The following is a 27,537-nucleotide window of genomic DNA, read 5'->3' on the forward strand; positions in this document are numbered from 1 at the left end:
CAGTTTCCTCAACAGCAATATGGGACTAAACATAGAAGCTACCTGATAGGATTGGTGAGAGTGTTGAATGATGGGTAGGTCACAGCTGGGCATGGTGGTGCATTCCTGTAATTCCAACATCTGGAGGATGAGGTAGGAGGATCACAAGTTCAAGACCAGCTTGAGCTACATATCTAGACCCTGTCTCAAAGAAAGAGAAAAAAGGATCAATGACAAAACACTTATAAATCACTCATCCCCCCATACCTGACACAATATTAGCTCTTTTTTTAATAATCTATGTTATATATTAGGCGATATGTAATTTATGTTGAAGTTATTCATAGGGTTGGTTTTTTTGCAGTCTGCACCTTGAGCCACTCCACCCGTCCTTTTTTGTGATGCATATTTTCAAGATAGGGTCTCGCAAACTACTTGCCTGGGCTGGCCTTGAACCTCGATCCTCCTGATCTCTGCCTCCTGAGTAGCTAGGATTACAGGCATTGGCCACCAGCACCCGGCTTCATAGGGATTTTTTTGTATGTTTGTGTGGTGTGGGGATGGGACGCGAGGCCTTCCACATGCTACCCGAGTGATCTTCCCTTGAGCTACATCCCCAGGTCCTATTTGTACATTTTAAGACACCATATTGGTCAGCTTTTCGTTACTATAATGAAACACCTTAGGCAGAATGCATGATAAGGAAAAGAGGGCTATTTTGGCTCATGGTTTTGGAGGTACAAGGTTGAGGGTTTGTAGGTCATGCTGGCCCTCTTGCTGGCAGACCCACGGGGGCGCAGGACATCACATGGCAAGAGACAGGAGTGCTTCTCTGTGTCAGGCTTTGTCAGGTATTCTTAACTTCTGTGTATAGTGGCTGGTTGGAACAGAGCTCAGGAAAAGGGTCTGGGTAGGGGATCCAGACTTGAGAATCCCCACCGATTCGGGTGGAAGGTGAAGTCACCTCTCGATGAAGCTTCAGTAGATGGTGTCTGCAGTCTGCAGCAGAGTGGCCCCGGAGCCACAGCTCAGATACAGCTCTGGGTACTGCAAATGCTGATGAGGTGGCTAGAGACTGAAAAGAAAAGACAAACAAAATCAAAGTAGAAAAGAAAAGCTGGGGAAGGTCGAGGAAAGCAATTCTGGGAGGTAGGAGGGGTCAGAGTACTGGGGGTTAAACTCAAGCAAGCCCTCCACCACTTGAGATACGTACACCCCTTTTTTCAGTCCTTTTTAGTTTGTTTTGCAAATAGAGTCTGAAAAACATAGACATTTTTGCCCAGGCCAGTGGACTGTGGTCTTCCTACCTCTGTCTCTCAAGTAGCAGGCATTACAGGTATGCATCACTGTGTGTGGCTGAAAGAAGAGCGTGGTTTTTCTTTTCTTTTCTTTTCACTACTGGGGTTTGAACTAAGGGTCATCACCTTGAGCCACTCCACCATCCCTTTTTGTGTTAGATATTTTCAAGATAGGGTCTCTCAAACTATTTGTCCAGGCTGGCTTCAAAGCACGACACTCCTTGAGTAGCTAGGATTACAGCGCCCGGCTGGAAAGAAGAGTTTAGAGAAGGAGTGTTCATAGAATTATCACCTCAGAAAATTTAACTTACAGCCACTTCATACCCACAAGGATGACTATTATCAAAAAGAAAGTAACTGCAGGGCTGGTGGAGTAGCTCAAGCGGTAGAGCGCCTGTCTTGCAAGTGTAAGGCTCTGAGTTCAAACCCCAGTAACCACCAAAAAAAAAAAAAAAAAGAAAAGAAGTACAACTAAACAATGAGTGCTGGAAAGGATACAGAGGATCTGAGCATTGCTGGTGAGAAAGGACAACAGTGCTGCTGTGGACAGCAGATGACAGTCTGGACCATTCTTTTGACAATTTAACAGAGAAGCCACATGAACCCTCAATTCCACTTCTGGGTATCACCCCAAGGCATTGAAAACAGGGTCTCGTTCACAGTCACCAAAAGGTGGAATCAAACAGTGCCCATGAATGGACAAAGGGATAGAGAAAATGTGGTCTACACACACATGTATTACATTCCACGTGGGAAGGAACGAAATTCTGACGTGTCCCAGCAGGGGTGAAAGTTGTGACAGGAGCCAGTCACAAAGGACAACTAGTGAGTGTATGATCCCACTGACATGAGGTACTTGAAGGAGTCACAAGAAAGAAAGAGTGGTGGGTACTAAGGGCTTAGGGGGCAGGGAGAAGAGTTTCAATTTGGGAAGAGGAAGAGGCTTTGGGGATAGAAGGCAGTGACATTTGAACTTCAGTGTAATCAATGGCACCAAACCAGTACACATAAAAGTGATCAAAAAGGTAAATTTTCCGTTATGTATATTTTAGCACACTTTTTAAGACATCAAGTTAGAGAACAGATGTGAATGCAATCTGGGAGGTACTGGGGATTTTGGTAAATGGTTCTGTGGAAATAAAAGGGCAGGAGCTGAACCTCAGGGGGCCGAGGAACCACTGGGAAGGAAGGAAGTGAAGCCCTGGTGTAGAAACCACAAAAGTGATGGGATGAGAAAGGTGTGGAGGACAGAGGCAAAGCAAGGGTTTTCCTTTTGTGTTGCTGATGAGACAGAGTCTCACTGTGTAGCTCAAACTGGCCTGGACATTTCCATCCTGTCTCAGCATCCCAAGTGCTGGGATTGCAGTCACAAGCCACCATGCCTGGCTTTGTTTTCAAGGACGGCAGGCAGGCACATGGTTCTGTTTATAGGCTGAATGGAAAGAGGTTTTAATTAGGTGTTTGTTTTATGTTTCAGAATCAAAGCTTTTGCCCCTTCTTACAAATGAGATCACATATGCTGGCTTGATTTCTGTCTTTCTTGGGGAGACTCTAGGAATTTAGTGATTGGGAGAACTCTTTTGGGGGGGATCTTATAGTAAAGAAACAATATAGTTTGTGCAGGATCTCCTAAATTTGCTCAATCATTAAAGTGACCTACAGCCCTTGATAAAAATAGAGATTCCAGCACTCTGGGCCAAGTCTTATATCTGAACCTCCAGGCACCTACCAGAGGACAGGCCCTGGGGTACAACCAGATGGAAACTCCTGCCCTCTTGGGTTTTCTCACCTTCTCACGATGGGGGGTAGATAGTAAAGTTTAAAAACATACATGCCAAAGCCAGGCAATGGTGGCTCACGCCTGTAATCCTAGCTACCAGGGAGGCAGAGATCAGGAGGATCATGGTTCAAAGTCAGCCCAGGCAATGGATGGGGAGGGGTTGTTCATCAGAGGGGTCATACTGATGTGATCTGACATAGATCTGAAATCTCCAATTGGGCCACAGTGTAGAGCATGGACAGTTTCAGGGAGAGGTGAGGTGACTGAAGGAAAAGGGGAAAAGGCCAGTTATGGAACAAGTGTAGAATCCAGGCAGGCAGTGCCACTGGGGTGCCCCAGAGTGGGATCAGTGGGGTAGTGGATCAATTGTGAATGCAGAACAGCCAGAAATTGTCAGTACATGGATGTGGAGTGCAAGAGAGAGAGAGAGAGAGAGGAACCAAGACCAACTCCAAGATAGGGAAGCAACCAGGCACCAGTGGCTCATGCCTGTAATCCTAACTACTTGAGAAGATGAGATCAGAAGACTGCAACCCAGGCAAATAGCTCACGATACCCCATCTCCAAAATAACCAGAACAAAATGGACTGAAAGTGTGACTCAAGTAGTAGAGAGCCTGTTTTGCAAGTGCAAAGCCCTGAGTTCAAACTCCAATCCCACCAAAAAAAAAAAAAGCCAGGAAGGCATGTTTGCAGGGGAAGACTAAACCCAGATTCAGTGGCTGCCTGGTCCCCTGGTGCAGCTCCCTCTTAGGAAAGCTGACTCAAAAAACACTTCTTCTGCCTGTGCTCAGAAAAACACGAACTTGGAATTTCTCTCCTATGTCACAGGCTCACAATCAAGAGTTTACTTCTTATTTATCCAGCTGTTGGTAGATCAAGGATACACCTGGTGTCAGGGTTTGGCTCTGAAAAGCCCCTGAAGGCCACATGCTAAAGGCTAGGTTGCCACCTGATGGCATTATTAGGAGGGGTGGACACAACAGAGGTGGGCCTCCTGAGGAAGTGGGTCACTGGGGCTGTTCTGGAAGCTGAGTCTTGTCCCTGGCCCCTCTGCCACTCTCTCTCCCCCCTCCCCTGCTTCCTGGCCACCAAGAGGGGAACAGCTTTGCTCTTCCACACGTTCACTGCCATGATGTTTGGTGTTACCATGTCCTAAAAGCAATGGAGCCAGCAGACTGGAGTGAAACTTCTGAGAAAAAATAAACCTTTCCTCCTGTACATTGGTTTCCTCAGGCATTTTGTCACAGAGACTGAACACTGACTGACACATCTGTGAATGGTAATGATTGGGCGGCCAGTGACTTCTATTAGAGACTAAAATGCACCCAAAACATGGCCCTCTCCATCCTCAGTTAGCAGCGTTCACATCAAGGTGGCTTAGGTGCCCGAGGGGAGAATCGGGGGCTCGTTTTAGGGTTGGTTTCTTCTTTTTCTTGGGTTTTTTTGGTTGTTGTCAAATATGAGCAGTTCTATAAATACCTGCCTACCTTCAGAAGGTTGAGAAATCATAGGCTTCCCTAAGTGAGTACTGCACACTCTTTAGCAGGAGATGCCACAGGCTTGTCTCCTGGAACTTGTTAGACATGCAGATTCTGGGGTCTTGCTTGAGCCCTAAAGAAGGAAAAACACCTGGACAGGGGGCCGTCAGTGGTCCCCGCTCTGCAGATGGCACTGCCATATGCTTCATTAGAGCTGAGAGTCACCGGACCTGGTTCTCAGGTTCCCTTCCAATCTTTACCACTGAGAGATGAACACTAGACAGCTGCATGGTGGGATGGGAAGGGAGCTTCTCGACACCTTGTCTAGAGCTTCCTTAATTTAAAAAATTGGCCATGTTGCACACTGGATCAAAACCTGTGAAGGTGAAAAAGACAAGAAACCTGTCAGTTCCAACAAAGACTTTCAAAGTCCTTTGAAAATTCTTCATGCAGGGGAATCCTGAAGGTGATTAACATAAACAGCCCAGTGAAAAATAACTTGTGTAGAATGCTCCAGAAAATGCACTACTTAAAGGAAATATACTTAGAAGTTATAAATATGCTGTCTTTATCATGGGCTTTTTTTTTTTGGTTCTAGGGTTTGAACTCAGGACCCCACACTTGCTAGAGAGGAGCTCTACCACTTGGGCCACTCGCTGGCCCTTTTTTGCATTGGTTATTTTAGAGATAGTCTTTGGCTTTACACCTGGGGCTGGCCAGGACCTCATTCCTTCTATTTATACTTCCCACATAGCCAGGATGACAGGTGCACGCCATCACAACCAGCTTCTTTCTGTTGAGATCGGATCTCAAGAACTGGAGCCACAACCCTCCCGATCTCAGCCTCCTCCATAGTGGGGATGACACAGTTGTGCACACCACCACACCCTCTCATAGATTTGGTGTAGCCAGGAATACAGGCGTGAGGCACCTCGCCTCACCTCAGTGACTCCTTCATAAACTAGATCTCCGCACTGTGTAGTTCTAATTTTCACTCTTGATAATAGAGGTAGAGGTGACAAAATTGGTCTTGTTTATTTCACATGCACATGCACAAGCAGGGAGTGTGCCATGGCCGGCATCAAACGTGCACTTGCTCTGGCCAGCATCCCAAACCAGCTGACTTACACAGCCTCTGATGGCTCCATGGCAATACTGAAGCTCATTTCCTCTCATACAAAGTTGCTCTGTAGAGGAAAACCTTGGCAAAGACGCCAAGTGTTTTTGGTTTTTTAAACCCTAGTCAAATACGAAGCTGGCTCTTTCAATGTTTGTGTGTCTGAGATAAAAACCAACTGTTCTTTTGGCGTGACATCTTTTAAAGTACCCATGATGCTTCTTTCTAAATAGGATGTGGAGGAAACCCTTCTCAAAGCCAGCCCACCTGACAGCTTGAGATGCATAAAAACCCAACCCTCTTTCTTATTGTAATAAAAGTTTTTGAGTCATTACCATGATCCAGCTGTATGCTTAATAAGATGCTACCACGATCACCAAATGCAAAGTGCCTTCCTCCAGTCCCATGGGCTGGAGGTCTATCCATCTAATGTGGCCATCTTGCCACTCCTTGGAATGTTCCTACAAATTGAAGGGAAGCAGCAACGGCCAGGAATTTCCTATGAGCAGTGAGCGCTGAGTCAGTCCTGACCAAGCATTTCAGGTTGTCTCACAGGCCCAAGGAGACGGGTCCCTTTTGGCTTTCCACGGTCCAGAGCTGGAGACCTGCATGGGAAGGGGAAAGTGCTTGCCCGGGTGAGTGTGGAGTCCATGTCAAGGGCAGGGAGAGAGAGTTCCCTCAAGTTCTACCCACTTTCTCTGGAGCTGCAGTGACAGGCCCTGGACAGGGGATGACAATGCCTGCCTCAGAGATCTCTCATCTGGGGATAAACCCCAGATGGCACAGGGCAGAGAAGAGGGCCTCAGGTCTAAAGAGCAATGACTCAGCCGGGTGCTGTTGGCTCACACCTATAATCCTAGCTACTCATGAGGCAGAGATCAGGGGATTGTGGTTCAAAGCCAGCCTGGGCAAATAGTTCTTGAGATCCTTTCTTGAAAATATCCAACACAAAAAAGGGCTGATGGAGTGGCTCAAGTGGTACAGTGTCTGCCTAGCAAGCATGAGGTGCTGAGTTCAAACCCCGGTAATGCCAAAAATAATAAAATAAGAGCAATGAGACTCTGCCCCACCAGTGACACCCCAGAGCCTCTATCTACCACATTCTCCCTCTCCAGTGGCTAGCTTTGTGGGCACCAAGACTAGAGCCAGGACTTCAGGGGCAAAAGCCAGGAAGCCAAGGTACAGCAGAGGCACTCACCCTGCACGTGCACAGCCTCAAGAAGCAGCGCCTCCTTCCACTTGCCCCCAGGACCCTGCACTTGGCTCCCCGCAACCAGGCCTCCACAGAAACACAATTAAATGCTACAGAGGGCTAGCGAACAAGAGCTGGGATCCTCATGCCATGTTCATGACAGCAGGATTACTCCACAGCTGAGCCTAATTCTCCAGACCATCCCAGTCAGCAGTAAATTGCACAACAGGGGAAAGGAAATCGGAGAGAGGAGGCAAGGGAGCTTGTCTCTAAACTCCTTTTTGGCAGTTGGTACCATGGAATCAGCAGAAACTCCTCAACTTCCTTCGCTGCGGTTTCCAACTTGACTTTGTCATTAGGGAGCATTCAAGGAAAGACACTAGACAACTACCTGGGCCTGGATTCCTCTGCCGATGTCAGATGGGGGCAAATGGGCAACTCACACAGCTTCTGGGAGCTTTGTTTTCCCCATCTAAAATTGTTTGTGAGCAAGGTGAAGTGGCACGTGCCTGTAATCCCTGCTACTTGAGAGGCTAAGGAAGGAGGATCATGAGTTTGAGGCCAGCCTGGGCAACACAGCAAGACCCTGTCTCAAAAAAAAAAAACAGACAAAAAAATAAGTATATAATCCCCATTGCCATTTTCTCTTTATCCTCTACAACGGTTGCACCTCTCTTTGTGTCTCTCCATTCATTTTCTTTTCTTTTTTTCTCTTTGGGGTACTGGGGTTTGAACTCAGGGCCCTGTGCTTGCTAGGCAGGCACCCTACCACTTGAGCCACTCCACCAGCCCTTTTCGCTCTTAGATTACTTTTCAGATAAGATCTTGATTTCTTTTGCTCAAGTTAGCCTTGGATCTTGATCCTCTTACCTCTGCTTCCCAAATAGCTGGGATTACAGACATGAACCACCATGCCTGGCAACTCATTTTCATTTTAAGTTGCAGTATACTTGACTGAGGTCGTAGGAAATATGAAAGCAAGTTCTGGTGACTTAACATGGAGACTTAAACACATACATACATCTTATTTGCTTATATTTTTTTCTATGTTACTTGTTTCTGTTCACAAAGCTTATTTAAGCAGCTATGCCAAACTCATAGAACTAGTCTGCTTTTGTTCTGGGTTCTGAAAGCAAGGGAAAAATGCAGCCCTTATACACATTAACTCTTGGTAAAGAGTAGATATCAGACTAATAAATAACACTGGGTGGCCCAAGACTGCAGCCACCCAAGGGAGCTCATGATTGAGAAGGAGAAATGCTATCCAAGTTCTTAATGCCCATCTCTGCTCCCTCAGCTGTCCTCCTTCCTTCACAACATCCTCTAAGGATGTGCTGGTGATGAGGCTCAGAGAAGGAATCCCCAGCTGCCCTCCAAAGCAGAGAAACCAAGGGTAACCACACATTGACACCCTGAGTAATCCAAGAAATACCTATACCAAATTCCAAGGAAAACAGAGAGAGATGGCCAAGGTGGGCCTTGAAGGCTGGGTTGGGCCCAGCATCCCTCAGCACTGTGCCAGCCTTCAGTTCAGCTGCCTCCCTCTGTATTCACTCATCAACCCACAGACGTGTACATTTCTACACCAGCCCAAGCACTGACTTTGGCTCTGGGCCTGTAGAGATGAAGGACAGAGGCAGGTCCTGTCATGAGGGGTGCTCACATTCTAGTGAAGAAGACAGAACAAAGGCATAGGTTGGGTTCCCTGGTGAGATACACTCCAAGTCAACAAAGCAGGAGAACAAGATGGAGGAGGCCTTGATGCTGTTTTACCTAGCATTACAGGACTATATGGGGGAAGAGCATATCAGGCATAGGAACCAGCCTGACCATATTATCCAAACCATATAGTTCCAAACTAGAATGCTTTTCAGAGTGAAAAGAGCCATTATTAATTATTCCAGAACAATAGGCACAATCTGAACTGTCCCTCGAAAAGAGGGAGATCTGGTAACACTAACTCTAGGCCAACTTGTCCCCGGCTCCACTGTGGACCTCAGTGTTGGAGTGTCCCAGAACTAGCTTCCTCTTCTGGAGATGGACAGTGGTGACAGTGGCACAGCAGTGAGAATGCACCAAGGGCCACAGAACTGCGCACCTACAAATGGTTACAGTGGTTGATATCAGCTCTCTGTCTCTGTGACAAAATACCCAAGAAAATCAACTCCAAAGGGGAAGGGTTTATTTTGGCTTCCAATTTCAGAGGTTTCCATTTATGTCCCTGATGAGGCAATGACCTTAGGTTGAGGAGCTGATGTGACCACAAAGAGAGAAGAAGGAACTCATGGGGAAATGCTGGCCCTTGAGAGGAGCTCAGATTTTATTGTAAATGGAGTAGATGTTCATTTGTAAGAATTTCCAGCAGGGACTCATATGCTCTAAACTTCTAGACAGCCAGGGTTCTGTTTCTTACTGCTGTCCAACCATTTATTGAATTGAGTTGAATTGAATTGAGTTGAGTTGAGCTGAGTTGAGGTGAACTGAATTGAGTTGAGTTGAATTGAATTGGATTGAATTGAATTTCATCCACTCTGCCAACAATTAGCCCTATGACCTCGGCCAAATCCCTTCACAGAGAACCATCCCATCCCACAGGGTCTTCTTTGCACATAGTAGGCTTTGGCACTGTATTTGTGGGAGGGAGACTTGCAGCTCCCTGGCGGGGATGGGCAGGTGATTCCTCTCAGCTTAGCATGTGCATGTGTGTGAGAATAAAACTTCTGAGATGCTTGTAGAGTTACCCAAGCACCCTGGTGCTCAGTTCCAATTGACTCCTTCCAGCTCTTTCTTCTCCAGAATGACCCAAACCCCTCCCTGGACTCTCAGCCACAAGGGGAAATTAACAGTAACATAAGTTAAGCAGGTGAGACAACTGTGATCACTCTTTATTTTTCCAGTGCTGGATCTTGAACTCAGGACCTTGATCTTGAGCCACTCCACCCGCCCTGTTTTTGTGATGGGTTTTTTGAGATAGGGTCTTGTGAACTACTTGCCCAAGATGGCTTTGATCTGTGATCCTCCTGATCTGTGCCTCCTGAGTAGCTAGGATTACAGGTGTGAGCCACTGGCACCTGACACATGAGCACTCTTGTCAACAATCGAACCTGCTACTGACCCTCCATTGTGAAGACAGGCACATCTACTATTTATAAAATACAGATTGTTAAATATTAAATACTTAAGCCTGGAATAGTGTGAGGGTAAAACCAGAATGTGAACTTGTCAAAATCATAAAAATGGTAACTCTGCAAAGGTTCGGTGCACCTACATTTTTACTATTTTTATTTCACTGTACATTAAGGGTTGGAACCTATGATGTGTCAATTTTAAGCTCTAACTGATCGGCATTATCTTTAGGATGGCATCTGTCCATACAAAATGGCTCTGCCTCCCAAATAGCTTGTAGTCCCCTTCACCTAGAACTGTTAACTGTTTCAGCAGGAAAATGGAAAAAGACAAGGACTTCTTCTTTATTTACCATCTGAGAGCATGGCAGGCTGCTAAAGCACTTTATGAGCTGACAGTTTTTCTTCTAGTGATTTGCATGCTTGTCCGAAAGCTCATGCTGGGGAAGGCAAAAATGCTTCTTAAAAATCTGAAAAGTTACCACGTATGGTAGCACCTGTCTGTAGTCTGTTACTTGAGAAGCTGAGTGGAAGGATCCCTTGGGCCCAAGTCACACAGATGCTAAACATCTTAATTTTTTAAGTGATTTTGACATCCCCCAATTTACCCTAATTTCTTTCTGATCTGAATTTTTTAATATAAAGTTAAAAACTCAAACCACCACTCAGCCCACCCTAAAGACTTCTCAGTGTGGAACCAGGCCCCAGTGGTTCACACCTGTAATCCTAGCTACTCAGGTTCGAAGCTAGCCTGGGAAAGTAGTTCATGAGACCCTATCTTGAAAAAAACTCAACCAATACAAGGCTGTAGAGTGGCTCAAGTGATACAGCACCTGCCTAGGAAGCATGAAGCCCTGAGTTCAAACCCCAGTACCACCAAAAAAAAAAAAAAAGGCTCATCAGTGCAGACTGAACCTGTGGTTTAAGTGGTAGTGCATCTAACTAGCAAACTTGGGACCCTGGGTTCAAATCCCAGTACACACACACACACATACACACACACAACCTCAGAGGTGTAAGACTTTGATTTATTTCTTGATTACTGCTCATATAAAATGGGTTCTTTCTTACAAAGATATGGAAATCCAATCTGATTTCCTTTTTTTTAAAGAAAATATGTTGAATTAAGCCAAAATACATCCAATAAAGCACTTGACTCAAATACAAATTCTGCCCACTAGAGTAGGCAGCCTTCTGATTTCAATAGTGCTCAGAAGGGGTTATGCATCAGATTACCTGCCTTAAATTGGGCCCCGCTGGCTCACACCTGTAATCCTAGCTACTTAGGAGGTAGAGATGAGGAGGATTGCAGTTTGAAGCCAGCCCAGGCAAATAGCTCAGAGACCCTATCTTGAAAAAACCCAACATAGAAAAGGGCAGACAAGTGTAAGGCCCTGAGTTCGAACCCAAGTACCAAAAAAAAAATCTGCCTTAAATAGTTGCTGATAGACTTATCAATATCTGGACTCATTTTAATGTTAAGGAAGTAACTTCTTATTGTTTCTATTTTAGAGAGGGGAGAAAAACTATGACTTAATTGTGTAACAATTTTAACCTTGACTGTCTCTTTTTCTGATTGAATGCTATATAAGGTATTAAATTCAAAACTTAATCTAGCCTGCAGGATGGATAATTAGTCAAAACCAGGGAAAAGTCACGAGAAATTAACAAGGAAATCAATTCTTGATTTTATGTCAGAATTCCTTCTCCTGGGCATTTTGAGGCACATTTTCAATATAAGCACATTGCCTCCTAAATTCTGCTGAAGTTATATTCTAGAAAGATCTGTACTATTCCTTTAAGAGATGGGAAAACTACCCAGTGCCATGGCTCATGCCTGTAATTTCAGCTACTCAGGAGGCTGAGATCAGGAGGCTTGAGGTTTGAGGTCAACCCAGGCAAAAATTTGTGAGACCCCCATCTCCAAAATAACCAGAGCAAAATGGACTGGAGGTGTGGATTAAGTGGTAGAACGCCTGTTTTGCAAACGTGAAGTCCTGAGTTCAAGCTCCAGTCCCACCAAAAAGAGAGATAGAGGAAAACTGAGGTAAGGCTAAGTCCCTTAATAACAGAAGAAATAATTCAGAGAGAAGAGACTAGGGCATGGCCAAGCTCAGAGGAGCTGATGTGACTTCACGGAGGAAAGACAGAAGTCTGGGGACGGTGTACCAAGAAATCATCTAGTTTGGAGCAGAAAGGAAGAGAGCTCTCAGAGGAAGATGTGTAGTGAAAAGGAAGATTCGATAAAAATAGACGGAATGATGAAGAGCCTGAAAAAGTATTGAGAACAGAATGAAGTCATGCCAGAGCCAAACAAGGCAGTTAAACACTCCAAGAAAAACAACAAACCCCATATGGGAAATAATGGTCCAAAAATGAAACAAACCAAATGTGTCACCATGCAAAGCAATCAGTGAAAGATAACAAGAGTTCACTATTGGGTCAGATAGAATGCTCCTGAGGCTGTGGGTATGAGAGAAGCCATTTCTAACTTTTTAAAATCTTTTTGGTGGTACTGGGTTTGAACTCAGGGCCTCCTCTTGCTAGGAAGGTACTGCACCACTTGAGCCATGCCCCCAGCTCTTTACTGCTATGGTTATTATTAGGACATGGTTATTATTATTTTTGCCCAGGACCAGCCTGGGCTGAGATCCTCCTACTTACATTTCCCAAGCAGCTGAGACGATGACAAGTGTGCACTACCATGTCTGGCTTGTTAGTTGAGATGGAGTCTCACTAACTCTTTGGCCCAGGCTGTTCTCAAGCCATGATCCTCCTGCTCACTGCCTCCTGAGTAGTTAGGATTAGGGTGGTCTTAACTTTTAAATCCAAACTGTAGACATTGCACTCAGGAATCAGTTGTGGGGACAGACAGAATGCAAATGTTCCCAACTTAACATGGTAAAAGTGTTGCTGATAGATGTTATGATAAGGTACACAGAAGGAAAGGATGTAAATATCTTTGTCTAACAAAATAGAGGATCAAAGGAAAGAGTGGACAGTTGATGTGCAAGAAACAAAAATGTAATCCTATTATTTAAAGTTAGAAAAATGGCTGATGGAGAAATTAAAAGTAATAGTGTAAACATCAAACACTAAGAGAGGGTACTAAGATGAAATAGAAACCTGAATAGAAGCTGGGCTGAGTGGTACACACTTGTAATCCCAGCTGCACAGGAGGCGTAGGTAGAAGGATTGTGTCCAGGCCGGCATTGTGGGGAGGGGGAGGGGTGGAAGGAGGAACAACAAAACCCTATCTGAAAAATAGCTAAAGCAAAAGGGGTGGGTGCATGGCTCAAGCAGCAGAGCACTTGCCTAGCAAGTGCAAGACTTTTAATTCTCTGCTGAAAGAAAGACTGGATTAGTCATCAGCCCCCTACCCACTGCCAACGCACACAAAACTCTACTGAATTATCTGGATTCTACCCAATGTTTAAAGAAAAATTAACACGAAATCTTCACAAAGTCTTCTAGAGCAGGAAGAAATACTTCCTAACTCACTGTGGGAGACCAGTATTCCTTGATACCAAATCAAAGGTATCACAAGAAAATCACACACCAAATTCCTCAACAAAATACTAGTGAATGGAATCCATATAAAAAGGATTACAGGACCAAGTGAGATTTATTCCAGAAATGCAATGTTGATTCAATATATGAAAATCAATCAATGTAACATACTATATTAATTAAATAAAGGATGAAAGTACATAAGCATCTCAATAGATACAGGAAAGGCTTTGGACAAATGCCAACACCCTTTGCCATTCGGCAGCACTCAACAAACTAGAGATAGGGGAAAACTCCTCAAAGGCCATCTCTGGAAAACCCACAATTAACATCATACTCAATGATGAAAGATCAAATAACTTCACCCAATAATCAGGAGAAACTCAACAACCTTCATCCTCACTGGAGGTTCAAGCCATAGCAATAAGGCAAGGGAAAACACTAACTCAGGTAAGGTGTCTCAGTCCTACATGGGAGGCAGTTTCGATCACAGTTGGAGGCCAGCCTGGGAACAAGTTCTCAAAACTCCATCTCAACATATGGCTGGGGGCAGTGGTGCACACCTGTAATCCCAGCTGTACTGGGAGGCACAAATAGGAGGGTGGTGGTCCAGGGCACCCAGGCATACAGCATAGCTCAAGTGGCAGAGCACCTGTCTGGCAAGCGTGAGGCCCTGAGTTCAATACTTAGTACTGCCAAAACAAAACAACAAGAGAAACCTAAGTTACTCACGCCTGTAATCCCAGCTACTCAGGAGGTAGAGATCAGGAGGATTGTGGTTCGAAACCAGCCCCAGCAAATAGTTCTCAAGACCCTATTTTGAAAAACCCATCACGAAAAAGGGCTGGCCAAGTAGCTCAAGTGATAGAGCACCTGCCTAGTAAGCATGAGGCCCTGAGTTCAAACCACAGTACTGCCAAAAAAAAAAAATCCTAGTGTGTAAAAGAAGTAAAATTATCTCTATTTATAGATGACATGGTCTTGTACATAGAAAATTCTAGTGCATGGGTGGTGCAGGCACACACATGCATAGAACTCGTTTTCCTTTTCTATTTTTTTTTTCAGCCCTGGGGCTTGAACTCAGCATCTTGTGCTTGCTAGGCAGACACTTTACTACTTGAGTCACTCCACCAGCATGGATACATAATCAATATACAAAAATTAGATGTGAGGCTGGCACAGTAGTACAGGCCTATAATCCCAGCACTCTGCAGGCTGAGGTAAGAGACTAGTGAGTTTGAGGCCAACCTGGCCTTCAGAGTGAGACCCTGTCACAAAAGAAAGTGTAGCTCAAGCCATAGAGCACCTGTTTGCAAGTGCAAAGACCTGAGTTCAAACCCCACATCCACCAAAAAAATACAATATCAATTGTATGTCTATAACAATAAAATGAAATTAGGAAAATAATTCCATTCACAACCGCATTGAAAATTGAAAAGTAACAAAATATTGAAAATGGAAGTAATATTTGAGGGAGGTTTTTTCCCTTTGGCAACACTGGGATTTGAAGTCAGGGCCTCATGCTTGCTAGACAGGCATTCCACTACTTGAGCCACTCCACCAGCCCTTTTTTGTGATGGGTTTTTCAACATAGGGTCTTGAGAACTATTTGCCTGGGGCTGGTTTCGAACCATGATCCTCCTGATCTCTGCCTCCTGAGTAACTGGGATTACAGGCATGAGCCACTGGTGCCAGGCTGGATTGGGAGACAATATTGCTAAAATGACAGGTTCCCAAAGTGGCCCACAGACTGAGCACAATCCTTGTCAGAGACCTAAATGTAAGAGCTAAGAATGTAGAAACCTTAGAAGAAAACATGAGTAAACAACCTCACCAAAATTGAAAACTTTGGTGATTCTAAAATGTCATCAAGAAAGTGAGAAGATAATCCTCGGCCAGGAGGAAATGTATGTGAATCAGCTATCTGATATATCTGATAAGGGCAGAGTCTCTAAAAGATATAAAGTTCTTAAACTTAAGTTGAATACACAATAGACAAAAGATTTGTATAGATATTTTTCTGAAGAAGATACCTAAATGACACATAAACTCATGAAAAGACGCTCAAAATATTAGTAATTAGGAAAACGCAACTCAAACCCACAGTAAGATCTTATGTTACATCCGTAGATGACTACAAGAGAAAACAAGCCCGGAGTTATGGTTCACACCTATAATCCCAGCTACTCAGGAGGCATAGGTAGGAAGATAGAGTTTCAAAGCAAGCCCAGGCAGTTATTGAGACAAATAAGACAGACATGGTGGCACATGCCTGTCATCCCGGCTACATGGGAGGCACAGGTAGGAGAATTGAAGCTCCAAGACAGTCAGAGCAAAAATTGAGACCCATTAAAAGAAAAAAAAAAAAAAACTACAAGGAAACACCTAAAGCAAAAAGGGCTGGAGGAGTGGCTCAAGGGTCAAGCTCAAGGGCCAGAGTTCAAACACAAGTACCATCACAGAAGAAGAAAAGGAAAAAGACAAACAAATAAAAACCACTAGTGATGATGAGGAAAATAGGTTGCTGTCAGGGGTTGGAGGAGAGAGGAATGAGGAGTGCTGACAATGGAGGGGTTTTCCTCTGGAGGGAGGACGAACCTGTTCTGCACTTAGGAATGGTGCACGCTGCATTTAGAGGTGGCCGTCATCTTTGTGAATATCCTTAAAACTGCTCAGCTGTGCAGTTTAACACAGAAAATAGATGGTATGGGAATTAGATCTTGATAAAGCAGTTGCAAGGGGCTTGGAGGCATGGCTCAAGTAGTAGACCACTTGTTTAACAAGTGCCAGGCCTTGAGTTCAAATCCCAGTATTACCAAAAAAAGAAAAGAAAAAAGGAGAGGGCAAAGAGGAAGGGGTGGAGCATGTGAGCCAAATCACCTTTCTATTTAGGAGTCAAAAGATACTGTCCAAAATTGAAAACAAGAGGAACAACCACACAGAAGCAGAGGAAATGCCAGAATTAAAGTAAGAAACAGAAGAATTAGCTGGGCGCCACTGGCCTGTAATTCTAGCTACCTGGGAGGATGAGATTCAGATCATGGTTCTAGGCCAGCCTGGGCAGAAAAGACCCCATCTGAAAAATAACCAGAACAAAACTGACTGGAGGTGTGGCTCATAGGGTAGGGTGCCTCCCACTGTTGCTTGAGACAGATCTTTCATTCCTGTGCTGAGGTAGGCCTCAAACACCTATCTTCCTGATCTCAGCCTCAGCTAGGATTACAGAAGTTTGCTATTGTGCCCCGCAAGTTGGGTATTAAATTTTAAGCTTTCATTGAGTCTGTCAACAATGACTAATTGGTCTCCTTTTACAAGAGAAATGAGACAATTACTTTACTTTTTTTGTTACCAAAGGGATCATTAATGAAACCAGCAAAACAGTCTTATTAGAACATTATATTCCCTAGCCGTCTTTCTGTCCTTTAGCCCAGAACAAAATTATCTTCCTATTTTTCTTGGACTGGAACAGTAAGTTGGACCACAACATTGTCAAGAGGTACTGGGTGCTGACACCTGTACGGCCTGCACTGAGGTCAACTGGCCAGTACTGGTTCCTCTGTCCACGCTGTGTGAGAGGAGCTGGGGATGGTCACTGTGAATCACAGGAACAAACTCTCCAATTGCAGACTTGCTGTTATGAACTGAAGATCCTTTTGCTCTCCCTGTCCTCTTCCATCTGATTTATCAATTATTTTTCTAGAACTACATATTTCTGCATATGTTAGCCCATGAAATAGATGAAAGTTCATTATCTTTTTTTTCTCTCCACAATTCTTTTTATTTTGCAAAATACTTTCTTACGTTTTTGGTTTTTTTTTTTTAAATCATTTTTACATTTATTCACGTGTATACATTTAGGCCACCTCCCCCCTACCCACCCCACTTCCAGGCAGAACCTGTTCTGCCCTCTTGTTCTCTGATTTTTGTTGAAGAGAAAACATAGGAGATAATAAAAAAGACATAGTGCTTTTGCTAGTTTAAGATAAAGATAGCTATACCAAGAGATTCCTACTGTTGCTTCCATGTACTTGTGTATTACAAAACACACTGGTTCATCTCTGCCAGACCTCTTCTCTACTTCCTGGTCCCCTTCCCATTGTGGCCTCTGCCACTTTAGGATTACTTTATTCACTCCTCTACAGAGGAGCACATCAACCACATTCAAGTTTTGGGTTTTCTTCCCTTTTCCTATTCCTCCTAACTTCTCTCCTTACTGTGTAACCCATGTACAATAATAATACTGCATGTTTTAGGTCTATAAACGACACATGAGGGAGAACATGCTATTTTTGGCTTTCTAAGCCTGGCTAACTTCACTTAAGATGATGTTCTCCAGTTCCATTCACTTATTTGCAAATGACAAAATTTCACTGAAAGTTCATTAATTCAAAATTGAAGTTCACACAGCACAGAGAAACATCCTCCTAATCTCATGTACTACATATGACACAGGTCTCCTGAGATTTGACCAGAGAACATTTGTCAGACCTTCTGCAACCCCAAAAGGGCACTGTGACCCTGACACATCCAGTGTCCTATGCTCCCCTTTCAGATGCAAGTCAGTGCCCTGGAATCCCACCATGCTGGGATGTGTTGGCTGCCCAAAGGTAATGGAAGCTCCAAAGGGAGGGAACCGGCATTATCTATCTGACCTTTGTGTCTCCAGGCTCAGCAAGTGCCACCTCAAGAATGGACCCACTAGACACTTGTTGAAGGCACACACTCAAAATAGCAGCAGCTACTTAAATACATGAATTGACACTTTACAAATGTACTACAGGAGAAGAAGCTGTGTTTCTGGGCAGCACTTCTCCTTATTAATTTATGTTCAAACAGAGATGCTCTTTTCTAGGATTACCTGTGGCTTGGTTTAATGCAGATTCACCCTCATCTCTGATCCTTCCATCTGTCTACCACCTTCCAAGACCATGGAACCATGTGTGAAGCACAGCCTTCACCCAGGAATCATATCTGCCTTGGCCACCCACCAGTGTCCTGTCCTTCCTTGACTGTTATTAGCCTCCAGGACTTTAGCTGCAGTTGATGAAAATGTTCTATAAACTACATCCACATCTTTTATTCCATACCTTGTTGGCGCTACAACCATCTTGGTATATGAACCCGATCTCCCAGGCCCTTTCATAGTAGTGAAATCATATATCCTCCTGCTTGCTTCCTAAAAATTATTTTTTTCTTTATTCAAACAAGTTTCCTTTATCCTCATAGATCTTTTGTCAAATTTTGTTCCACTCAAGGTTAGGGTTTGACACAGGGCACCTGAGATAAGGTCTGCATATGTATGACTGGAGGAGCCGGAAGTCACCCTCTTTTCCTCCTGGTGTACCATTGACACATTCAATTTTGCCTTCAGAGAAGAATGGAATGTGTATTAAAGAGAAAGCTGTATCATCCTTACAAAGTTTAAATTTCATTAATCAAGTGAGAGTCAATGCATTATGTACACTAATACCACTGTGTTTATGTCAGTTATAATAGTGGTATCATTTTACTTCTACAAAGATGTCAGAGCTCACAACTTATCAAGCGTTGGATCCGACACAGTAGGAGCTGGTCACCTTGGTGATAAAGTCCCTCCTCTGGTCATGATGTCCGCTATTGAAACCTTCCTATCACCAACGAGGAGCTCGCACAGTGGGGTAGCTGGACCGTGTGGCACTACCACAGTGGTTGTCCTGGTCTCTTAAGATCTTCATGCATCTAAAGGAAGAGCAAATTCCCCATTTAATAGGAAGAACAAAGCATTTGTGTTCATAAAAGTAACAACTAATTTAAGAAGGAAGTACACAGCCAGGAGCACCCACAAGAGCAAATTAGAGAGATCTCAGATAAACAATCTGAGGATCGGCCCTTTGAAAAGTAAAGAGTAAGAGACTTAATTATTGCTGTCCACCTCGCTGAACATGGGTTGGGTTCCCAGGACTCAGAAGTTTGCAGCTTAGGGTTTCCAAAGCAATGCTGTTATAAATCATCCCATGCTGCTGTTTGATACCGAAACATAGCTAATATGTCTTTAATAAGACATGCTTCATCTAACATTCTATAGGAATTTTTCCACAGTGGAGAAACGCATTACATATACAATGTGTGCATGTGCTCTGTGTTACAGGGAAATAAGATTGCCTGTGTGCTAACCATACCACCCCAGAGCTCTGCCAGGTTAATTTTTCATAATGGGTGAACTCACTTAGGACATATCCAGATTCTCCCATCTAGAGGGGAATTCTGAGGAAGGAGTCTTTTACCTCTGAGGTTGTTTCACCTTGCACAACCAGAGCAGGAATGACACCAAAGTGAAGAGATCCATTTACTTTGCAGTCCTAAAGAGGTGATTCCTCTGTGCCTGCCCTCCATCATCTATCGGGTACAGGAAGTGTGTACTGACTTGCCCATCTGTGCAGTCACAATCTCCTTGAGAGGAAGAACATTCCACTAGGTTCTACTCAGTTTTCCTGAACATCTGTCCTCCTAGGGCCCCAATCACACTAAAAGCTTAGCAAGAAACACACTAACCCTAGAAAGGGAATAAAAGGCATCAACCACAAAGCAAATACCAAGACCTGAACAGCAGCTCTGATGTCTGCTATTCTCTAAAAAGAAAAGGTAAACCTAAGGTCAATTTGTAGTCTCCTAAAGGAAATGGCAATACCTTCTTGTCTTTTCTGTGGGCACTGGAAGGGTTGAATGTGACAGTGTCATATCTGATCCTTCACATGAGTCACATCACCTTGACAATCCATGCAATCGTCCTCCATGGTTTGATAGCCAAGTCTTGTCTTCCTGAATTCTTCATGGGTCTTCAAGAAAGAGTAAAGAACATGTTCAAAGCAGAGAGCATTTTGTAAGAAACAGAGGAGAGGAAGCACAGATTACACAATGCACACCACACTCACCAGGTCCCATGGAGAAGCTGTGTTTCCCTTGTCTGTACTCTTCATTGTGCAGCTCAATTATTTTCAAGTTCTCCTCCCATACTGCTCTCCTTTGTTCTTCTTCATTCTAGAAATAAGTACAAGTGATGGTCTCTCTTGCTTTTAAAACCCACCCCAAAAGATGAAGACACACTATGGCCAGGGATAGCTTTGAACTTCTAGGAGATACAAATGTCCAGAAACAGCAGGGTTGTTTCCATATGGTGCTCAAACAGGTGTCATTAGGTTACTACCTTGGTTTGACCTGGCTTCTGGAAGCTCCTCCCCAGCTATGGAGTCTCTCTTAGTTCCCCAGGGACACTTTTGATGTCACCAACCTTGCTGTAGATCTCCCATAGAGATGTCCTGAATAATTGTGAAAGTTGCTGTTTAAAATTTATCCTCTTGGAATATATGTGGACAGTGTGTATAGTTCCCAGATTCATGTGGTGGGAGGCAAAGCCACAGAGAGACCCCTGAGGGTGCTCTGGTCACTAGTGGAGAAGACCCATCAACACAAGCATCCACAACCACCCAGCCCAGCAAACATCCAGATGTCTCCAGCAGGAAAAGAATTCCAAATGACCACACACAGTGGAGTCCTGCTATAAAGTGAAAATGACTTTTTTACAAGCCACTGTGTTTCCAGTAAGACATATCAGGAAATTGGTCTCTTCACTGTACAACTCCTGGGGTGCACTGTGTCCTAACAACCCACCTCTTCCCAGTCTCACATCTCAACACCTCGACCCAATTCTCCCACAGGATCTCTAACCACAGTCTCCTGTCTCAGGGTGCTGACCTCTGGTGTCTGCTAGGACACTCGGCTCGTCTTATCCCAGTGACTGTTTGCTCTGACAAGTAACTACGTCCCTTTTCCTGGAAGTCCTCCCTGACTTGCATTCTCACACTAGCACCTTCTCAATGAGGAGGGTACTGTCTCTCCCTCAGTGGGGATGACAGACACAAAGTGGGCAGTACATTAATTGTGGTTGGATCAAATCTAGATTCCACCCTGGGGAGGGCAATTAGCAGGGGAATCTCACATCTTCTCCCACTACACTCCATTCTTATGTACAAAACTCAAGGAACTTCACTCCTGATGGTACATCTGTCATTTTGTTAAAATATACGCATTTGTGACCTAGTAGGGAAGGACAGATGAGACTTTAGAATGGCAGGAGGTCCACCAGATGCACTTGGATGGACTCTTCTGTAGGCTATGTGGGCTGCAATCCCAGTTTCCTCACTCCCTACTCTGGGAAGATGGAGTCTGTCCACTAACCATCTCAACCCCTTCCTTATTCCTTCTAGTGTGGGAACACGAGGCTTTGATGACACACACTCGATAGAAGTATGTGCTCTGTACCAATACAATATGGAGAGTTCAGTTCAATATACAGCTTCAGACCCTCACTTCCGATCCTTCCATCTGTCTCCCACCTTCCAAGGCCACGAAACCATGTGTGAAGACCCAGGAGTTTATATCTTATCTCTTGTGTGGTCATCAGCCTTGTCAACTCAGTAGTGTCCTGTCCTTCCTTGAGCGCAACACGGCCAGCAGGCCTCTACCCACACTTGGTGAAGATGCTCCAGAAACCAGATTCAACTGTTTGTCCCATAAGTGGATGGGACTGCAACCATCTTGGGTGCAATCAACCTGATCTCCCAGGCTCTCTTACTATAGTAAAATCACATATCCTCCCATTTGCTTTTCGAAAAAGAGATTATTTTCTTTATTCAAACAATTTTCCTTTGTCCTTATAGATCTTTGGTCAAGTTTTCCTCCCATCTAGGATAGGGTTCAACCAGCCCCTGGATATCTGAGCTATGTTTGACTGGAAGAGCCAGAAATACCCATTCTTCTTGCTGGTGCACTATTGACACATTCAGTTCTGTCTTCAGAGAAGAAGGAAAGCTCATCACATCAGTGCTTTAAACCCAGAAAGCTATGGAAACAGCCAAGATGCCCCACAACTGATGACTGGATTAAGACAACATGGTGTTTATATACAATGGAAGTTTATTCAGTCATCAAGAAGAATGTAATTTTGTCGTTTAATGGAACTGGAGAACATCAACTTAAGTGAAGTTAGCCAGGCTCAGAAGGCCAAAAGTCACCATGTTTTCTCTCATATGTGGAATATAAACCTAATACAAATGCAGCAATATTATGAAAAACAGGTCACACTAAGAGAGGTCATTGCATATGAGAAAGGGAGGGTAAAAGAAGGAAGTTAAGAAGGTGAAAATAGTCAATTACTTTCTATATAAGAATGAATGTAGAATTTTTTAAACCTTTTGAAAGCACAGGTTTAGAAGGGGACTAAGTAGAAAGAAGAAAAATGGAGGGGATGAACCAATTCAGGTTATAACCCACATATACACGGAAATGTCACAAGGAAACTCCTTGTGTAGTTATCTTATACAAACAAAAATGTCTTTTTTCAAAAACTGAGAACAGGAAGGTAACACAGGTCCTCTTTGGAGTTTGGTATCAGTGGGAGGGGGGAGGATATAAGGAAAGAGTGTGGGAGGGTGAATGTGGTGGAATATTACACACTCACGAGTGAAAAGGGAAAAATGAGACTTGGTGAAACTATTCCAGGAATGAGGGGAGGGGAGGATAAAGGAGAATGAGGGAGGGAGTGAATTCAACTATGATATATTGTAAGAACTTTGATAAATGTCACAATGTATTCCCAGTACAATAATAATTAAAAAAAAACAGAAAGATAGCTCACCTTTACAAAATTTAAATTTTATTATTCAGGTAAGTCAATAAATTATTAAGGGATTCAATAATAGATTGATCAAGTTTTCTTCTAATCTAGGATAGGGTTCAAACAGCCCCTGGACACCTGAGATAAGGTCTGCATATGTATGAATGATGGAGAAAGAAGGCACCCCCTCTTCCTCCTGGTGCCCCACTGGCACATTCAGTTCTGTCTCAGAGAGGGATGACAGTGTATTACATCAGTGCTTTAAAACCAGAACAAATTTTCACCTCTACAAACTTTCAATTTTATTAACCAAATATAGTCAACAATTTATTTAGGTGATTCAGTAATATAATCTGTTTATGGCAACTTTTACAGCAGTGGTACCATGTCACAAGTACAAAATGTCATAGAATTCACATCACAGGTTGGATCATCAATGACTCAAGTGTTAGCTACGACACCATATATGCTTGTCAATTTGAAGATAATGTCCTTCCTCTAAACATGATGTCCTCAATCAATGCCTTCCTGTCACCATCAGGAGCTCACAGAGTGGGGCAGCTGCCCAGGTGCCAATCTCACAGTGGTTATCCCGATCTCTGGTCATCTTTAGGTAGCCATGCTCACCCCATTCTTTACCCCAGCTGAAGGCAGAGCAAATTCTCCATTTAGTAGAACGAATAAAGCACACTGGGTTTCATTAGAGCAAACACCTGATTTCAGCACTGTGACAGAGGCCATGCACTTAGCAGAAAGAATTCAGAGAGGTAGACCTTCTTTTCACCAACCTCTACAACAAGTCAATTTTATGAAGAGATTTCTTTTTAAGAAGGGAGAAGTAGAGGGGAGATTTTTTTCCTTAATTACAAAAGTATCATAAATCATTCCTCACACAACATGCACAGCTTAGACTGGGCCCTGGCTTACACAGATGAGTAAGAAGAGGAAAGTACAAAGGACCATTCAATATGAACCAGGTGTAAGATGATGCTGGAAAATTATTGTTAATATTAGGTGTGGTCATGACATTCTGGACACAGAGGAAATCAACAATCACTATTAAGAAATGAAGCAAAGAGGGGGAGGAGGAAGAAGCGGGGAAGGAGGGGGAGGAAGAGGGGTGGGGGAAGAGGGAGGGGGAGGGGGAAGAGGGAAGGGGAGAGGGAGAGGGAAGGGGGACACCCGTAATCCCAGCTCTCAGGAGACTGAAGCAGGAGGATGGCAAGTGCAAGATCAGCCTGAGTTACAGTGGGACCGTGCCTCAAAAAAAAAAAAAAAAGAAAAAGAAATGGTGTTCTAAGGGGTGAATTTACATGCATGTCATTTTTTGTTTAATGTGAAGCCTTTGCCACTTCTATTCAACACTGTACTTAGGTAAGAAGAAATGGAGATAGAGGTACACAGACTAGAAAGGAGAGAAAAATAAAACTGACTTTGCCTGCAGCTGGTATGGCTGTCTATGTAGAAAATCCCAACACACCATAACCAACAAAAACCCTGAAGAAAGGTGTTACAATAAGCTTGCAGTATGAAAGGTTAATATTCAAAAATTGATTGCTCTCCTATATACCAGCAATGAGCCATTGGAAGTTGAACTAGAAAACAGTACAGCATTTATATAACACCTAAACAAAGTAATACTGGGTATAACTCTAACCTCTAAGAAGCAAAGTACACAATTCCACTGAAAGAAATCAAAGATGTAAAACAATGAAGATGTATTCCGTACAATGGGGAAACTCAGCACAGTGAAGATATCAGTGCTCTCCAAGCTCAGCTACAGATTCAAAGACATCCCATCAGAATATCAGTAAATTACTTTGCATATATCCAAAAACCATTCTAAAATTCACATGGAAAGGCAAAGACACAGAAGAGCCAACACAATACGAAGAACCAAGTTAGACACTACCAGAACTCACAACTTATTTGGAGCAAGGGTAATTAAGACAGAGTGGAAAACGAAGGGCAGGAGGGGAAATTAAATCTTTTCCAGGGGTGAGTACCAGTGGGAGAGGGGTAGGACACAAGGAAAGGGGGAACGAAGGGGAACATGGGGTATGTGTTTTGTATCCATAAAAGAAAATAGAAGAATGAAACCTGTTGAAATTGTCCTAAGAAGGAGGGGAGAGGGAGAGGGAGAATGGTGGCTGGGAGTAAATCTAAGCTATATTGTAAGCACATATGTAAAATATCACAGTGTAACCCCCTTTACAACTATTATTATATGCTAATAAAATCACAAAAAAGACAGTGTGGTTCTGGGGTTCTGGTATCATAAAAAGAAGAGGGGGGACACAAGGAATACCTCAATAGAGAGAGCCTAGAAATACATCCTCACAAATTGAGTCAATTCTGGCAAAGGCAATTCAATGGAGAAAGAAGTCCTTCCAGCAAATGGTACTGGGACAACTGAATATCCACATGCAACAACAACAACAAAAAGGATCAGAATACAGATCTTACATCTTTAAAAAAAAAAAAAACTCAAAATGAATCACAGACCTACTTGTAAGACACAAAACTGTAAAACCCCTGGAAGATAAGATAAAACCATAGGCGACCTTGGGTTTTACAATGTCTTTTTAGACAGGGTACCAAAAGTAAAATCCATGAAAAAAGACCTTGAAAAGTTTCATTCCTTTAAAATTACAAATTTCGACTCTGCCAAAAATACTGGTAAGATAATGAAAAGATAAGGCCAGCCTGGAAGAAAAGACATGAAGAAAAAATAACAGAATGGAAGAAAGAAGCAGAAAAACGAATAACCACAGTGGAGAGAATTTACAACTTCTCCTTCAGTTATTGAAAAAACAAACTGACGATGAATTGATAAGGAAATAGAACATTTACAGAACATTAAACTCAACAGGAACACAATACATATTCTTTATAACCGCACCGAGAATAATCACTGGAGTGGACTGAATGCTGAGGCACATAAAACAAGGCTCCAGTCTCTAAGGACTAAGCTTTAAAAAGAGTATTGTGTTCTTCCCTCCAGACAAACTGAGACAGAAACCAGTAACATTAAGATGCTTAGAAAGACATCATAATTAGAAATTGAACAGTATTTGTCTAATGCAGATATGATTACTGAATCCAGCAGTTGTTTGTTGAGACAAAGCTTATTGCTGCCCCCAGGTTATCTTAGTGAGTTGAGCCAGAGGTGTGTGTTGATATACACACACACACACTCCAGTTTGCATATCCCTCTCTGTGTCTAATTACAGTTTCTCCCTTTCCATTCTTATAACTTTCTTCTGAACACGGAGAAGCCAGGTTCCCACATCAGCCTTACTATGAATCCTTTTGCATGTAATCGATCCCTCCCCGCCCCCTAGTCCTCTCCAACATGACGAACCACCTTCATGGTGCTAGGTCACTCACTGGTCCCCAACTCCCCGTCTTGTTATTTTCCTTCTGCTGTCTGCAGTCTGACACCCGGTCTAGCAATGCATGAGAACATTCTGTTCCAGTTGTTTTGAGATGTCTTATGGCCTAGGAATATGACATATCTTGTTGTATGTTCTGTGTACTTTTAAAAGAAGTACTGCTGTTGCTGGGTGTAAGGTTGTATGAGTGAGAATTTGACCTCGGTAGCTGACGGTGTTGTCCAGTTCTGTGTCTTACATAATTTCTAGTAAATGAGAGATGAGGGCTGAAGTGTCCAACTGTAATCGTGGACTGCTCCACCTGTCCTTTGTCCTGTAAGTTATCCCGCAACAACTTTATAGGCACAGAATTCATTTACTACACTGTATTAGGGTTCTCCAGAGAAAAGGCAAGTGGAATACTACAGGAACGTGCTCTCCCAGTTCTGGAGCCTGAGAATCTGAAACGCAATGGTCCTGGCCGGCTGGAGACTAAGTGAGATAATGGTGCGGGTCTGGTATGAAGGCCGGCAGACAGAGACCAGGAGAGCTGGACAGTCACCTGCAGATGCTCTTTTACTCGGGGGACACTCAGTCTTTTGGGTCTCTTTAGGCCTTTGATTGAGTAGATGAGGCCTAACCCACTTTATGGTAAAAGCAGATTGCTTTTACCATACTGGTTAAAATGTGAATCTCATCCAAAAACGTCATCACAGAAATACCCCAAAAAATGTTTTAGGAAATATCTGGGCACCGTGTGGCAGGGATTTGTGTGTCAAGTTGACACATAAAATTAAACACATAAAATTAACCATCACACATGTTACTCACCCACTTACATGTACAATTAGTCTAATGCTACATGATAGGAAGAAAAACAAGGATTTTTGAAACAGATGTGTGCATGCACACATATATTCATAACAAAGTAAACACTGTGATACAGGAGGCCCTTTAGGGCATCTTTTAGTATTAGTGTTTCCTGGAAGCACTCAGAACAATTACAGTCCTCATCTCTGCAACGGGTCAA

General features: G+C 43.4%; 1 long non-coding RNA gene across 1 annotated transcript; it reads right to left on the reverse strand.

Annotated features, from left to right (window-relative positions):
* Nucleotides 1–18,819: 18,819 nt before the first annotated feature.
* On the reverse strand, nucleotides 18,820–22,366 carry LOC141415571 (uncharacterized). Its single transcript, XR_012440550.1, has 3 exons — nucleotides 20,393–22,366; nucleotides 20,149–20,296; nucleotides 18,820–19,199 (listed from the first exon to the last, which is right to left on the reverse strand). It is a non-coding gene; the product is annotated as an uncharacterized lncRNA (long non-coding RNA).
* Between the last annotated feature and the right edge of the window lie 5,171 nt (nucleotides 22,367–27,537).

This window comes from Castor canadensis, chromosome 13, assembly GCF_047511655.1.
Source record: "Castor canadensis chromosome 13, mCasCan1.hap1v2, whole genome shotgun sequence".
NCBI lineage: Eukaryota > Metazoa > Chordata > Mammalia > Rodentia > Castoridae > Castor > Castor canadensis.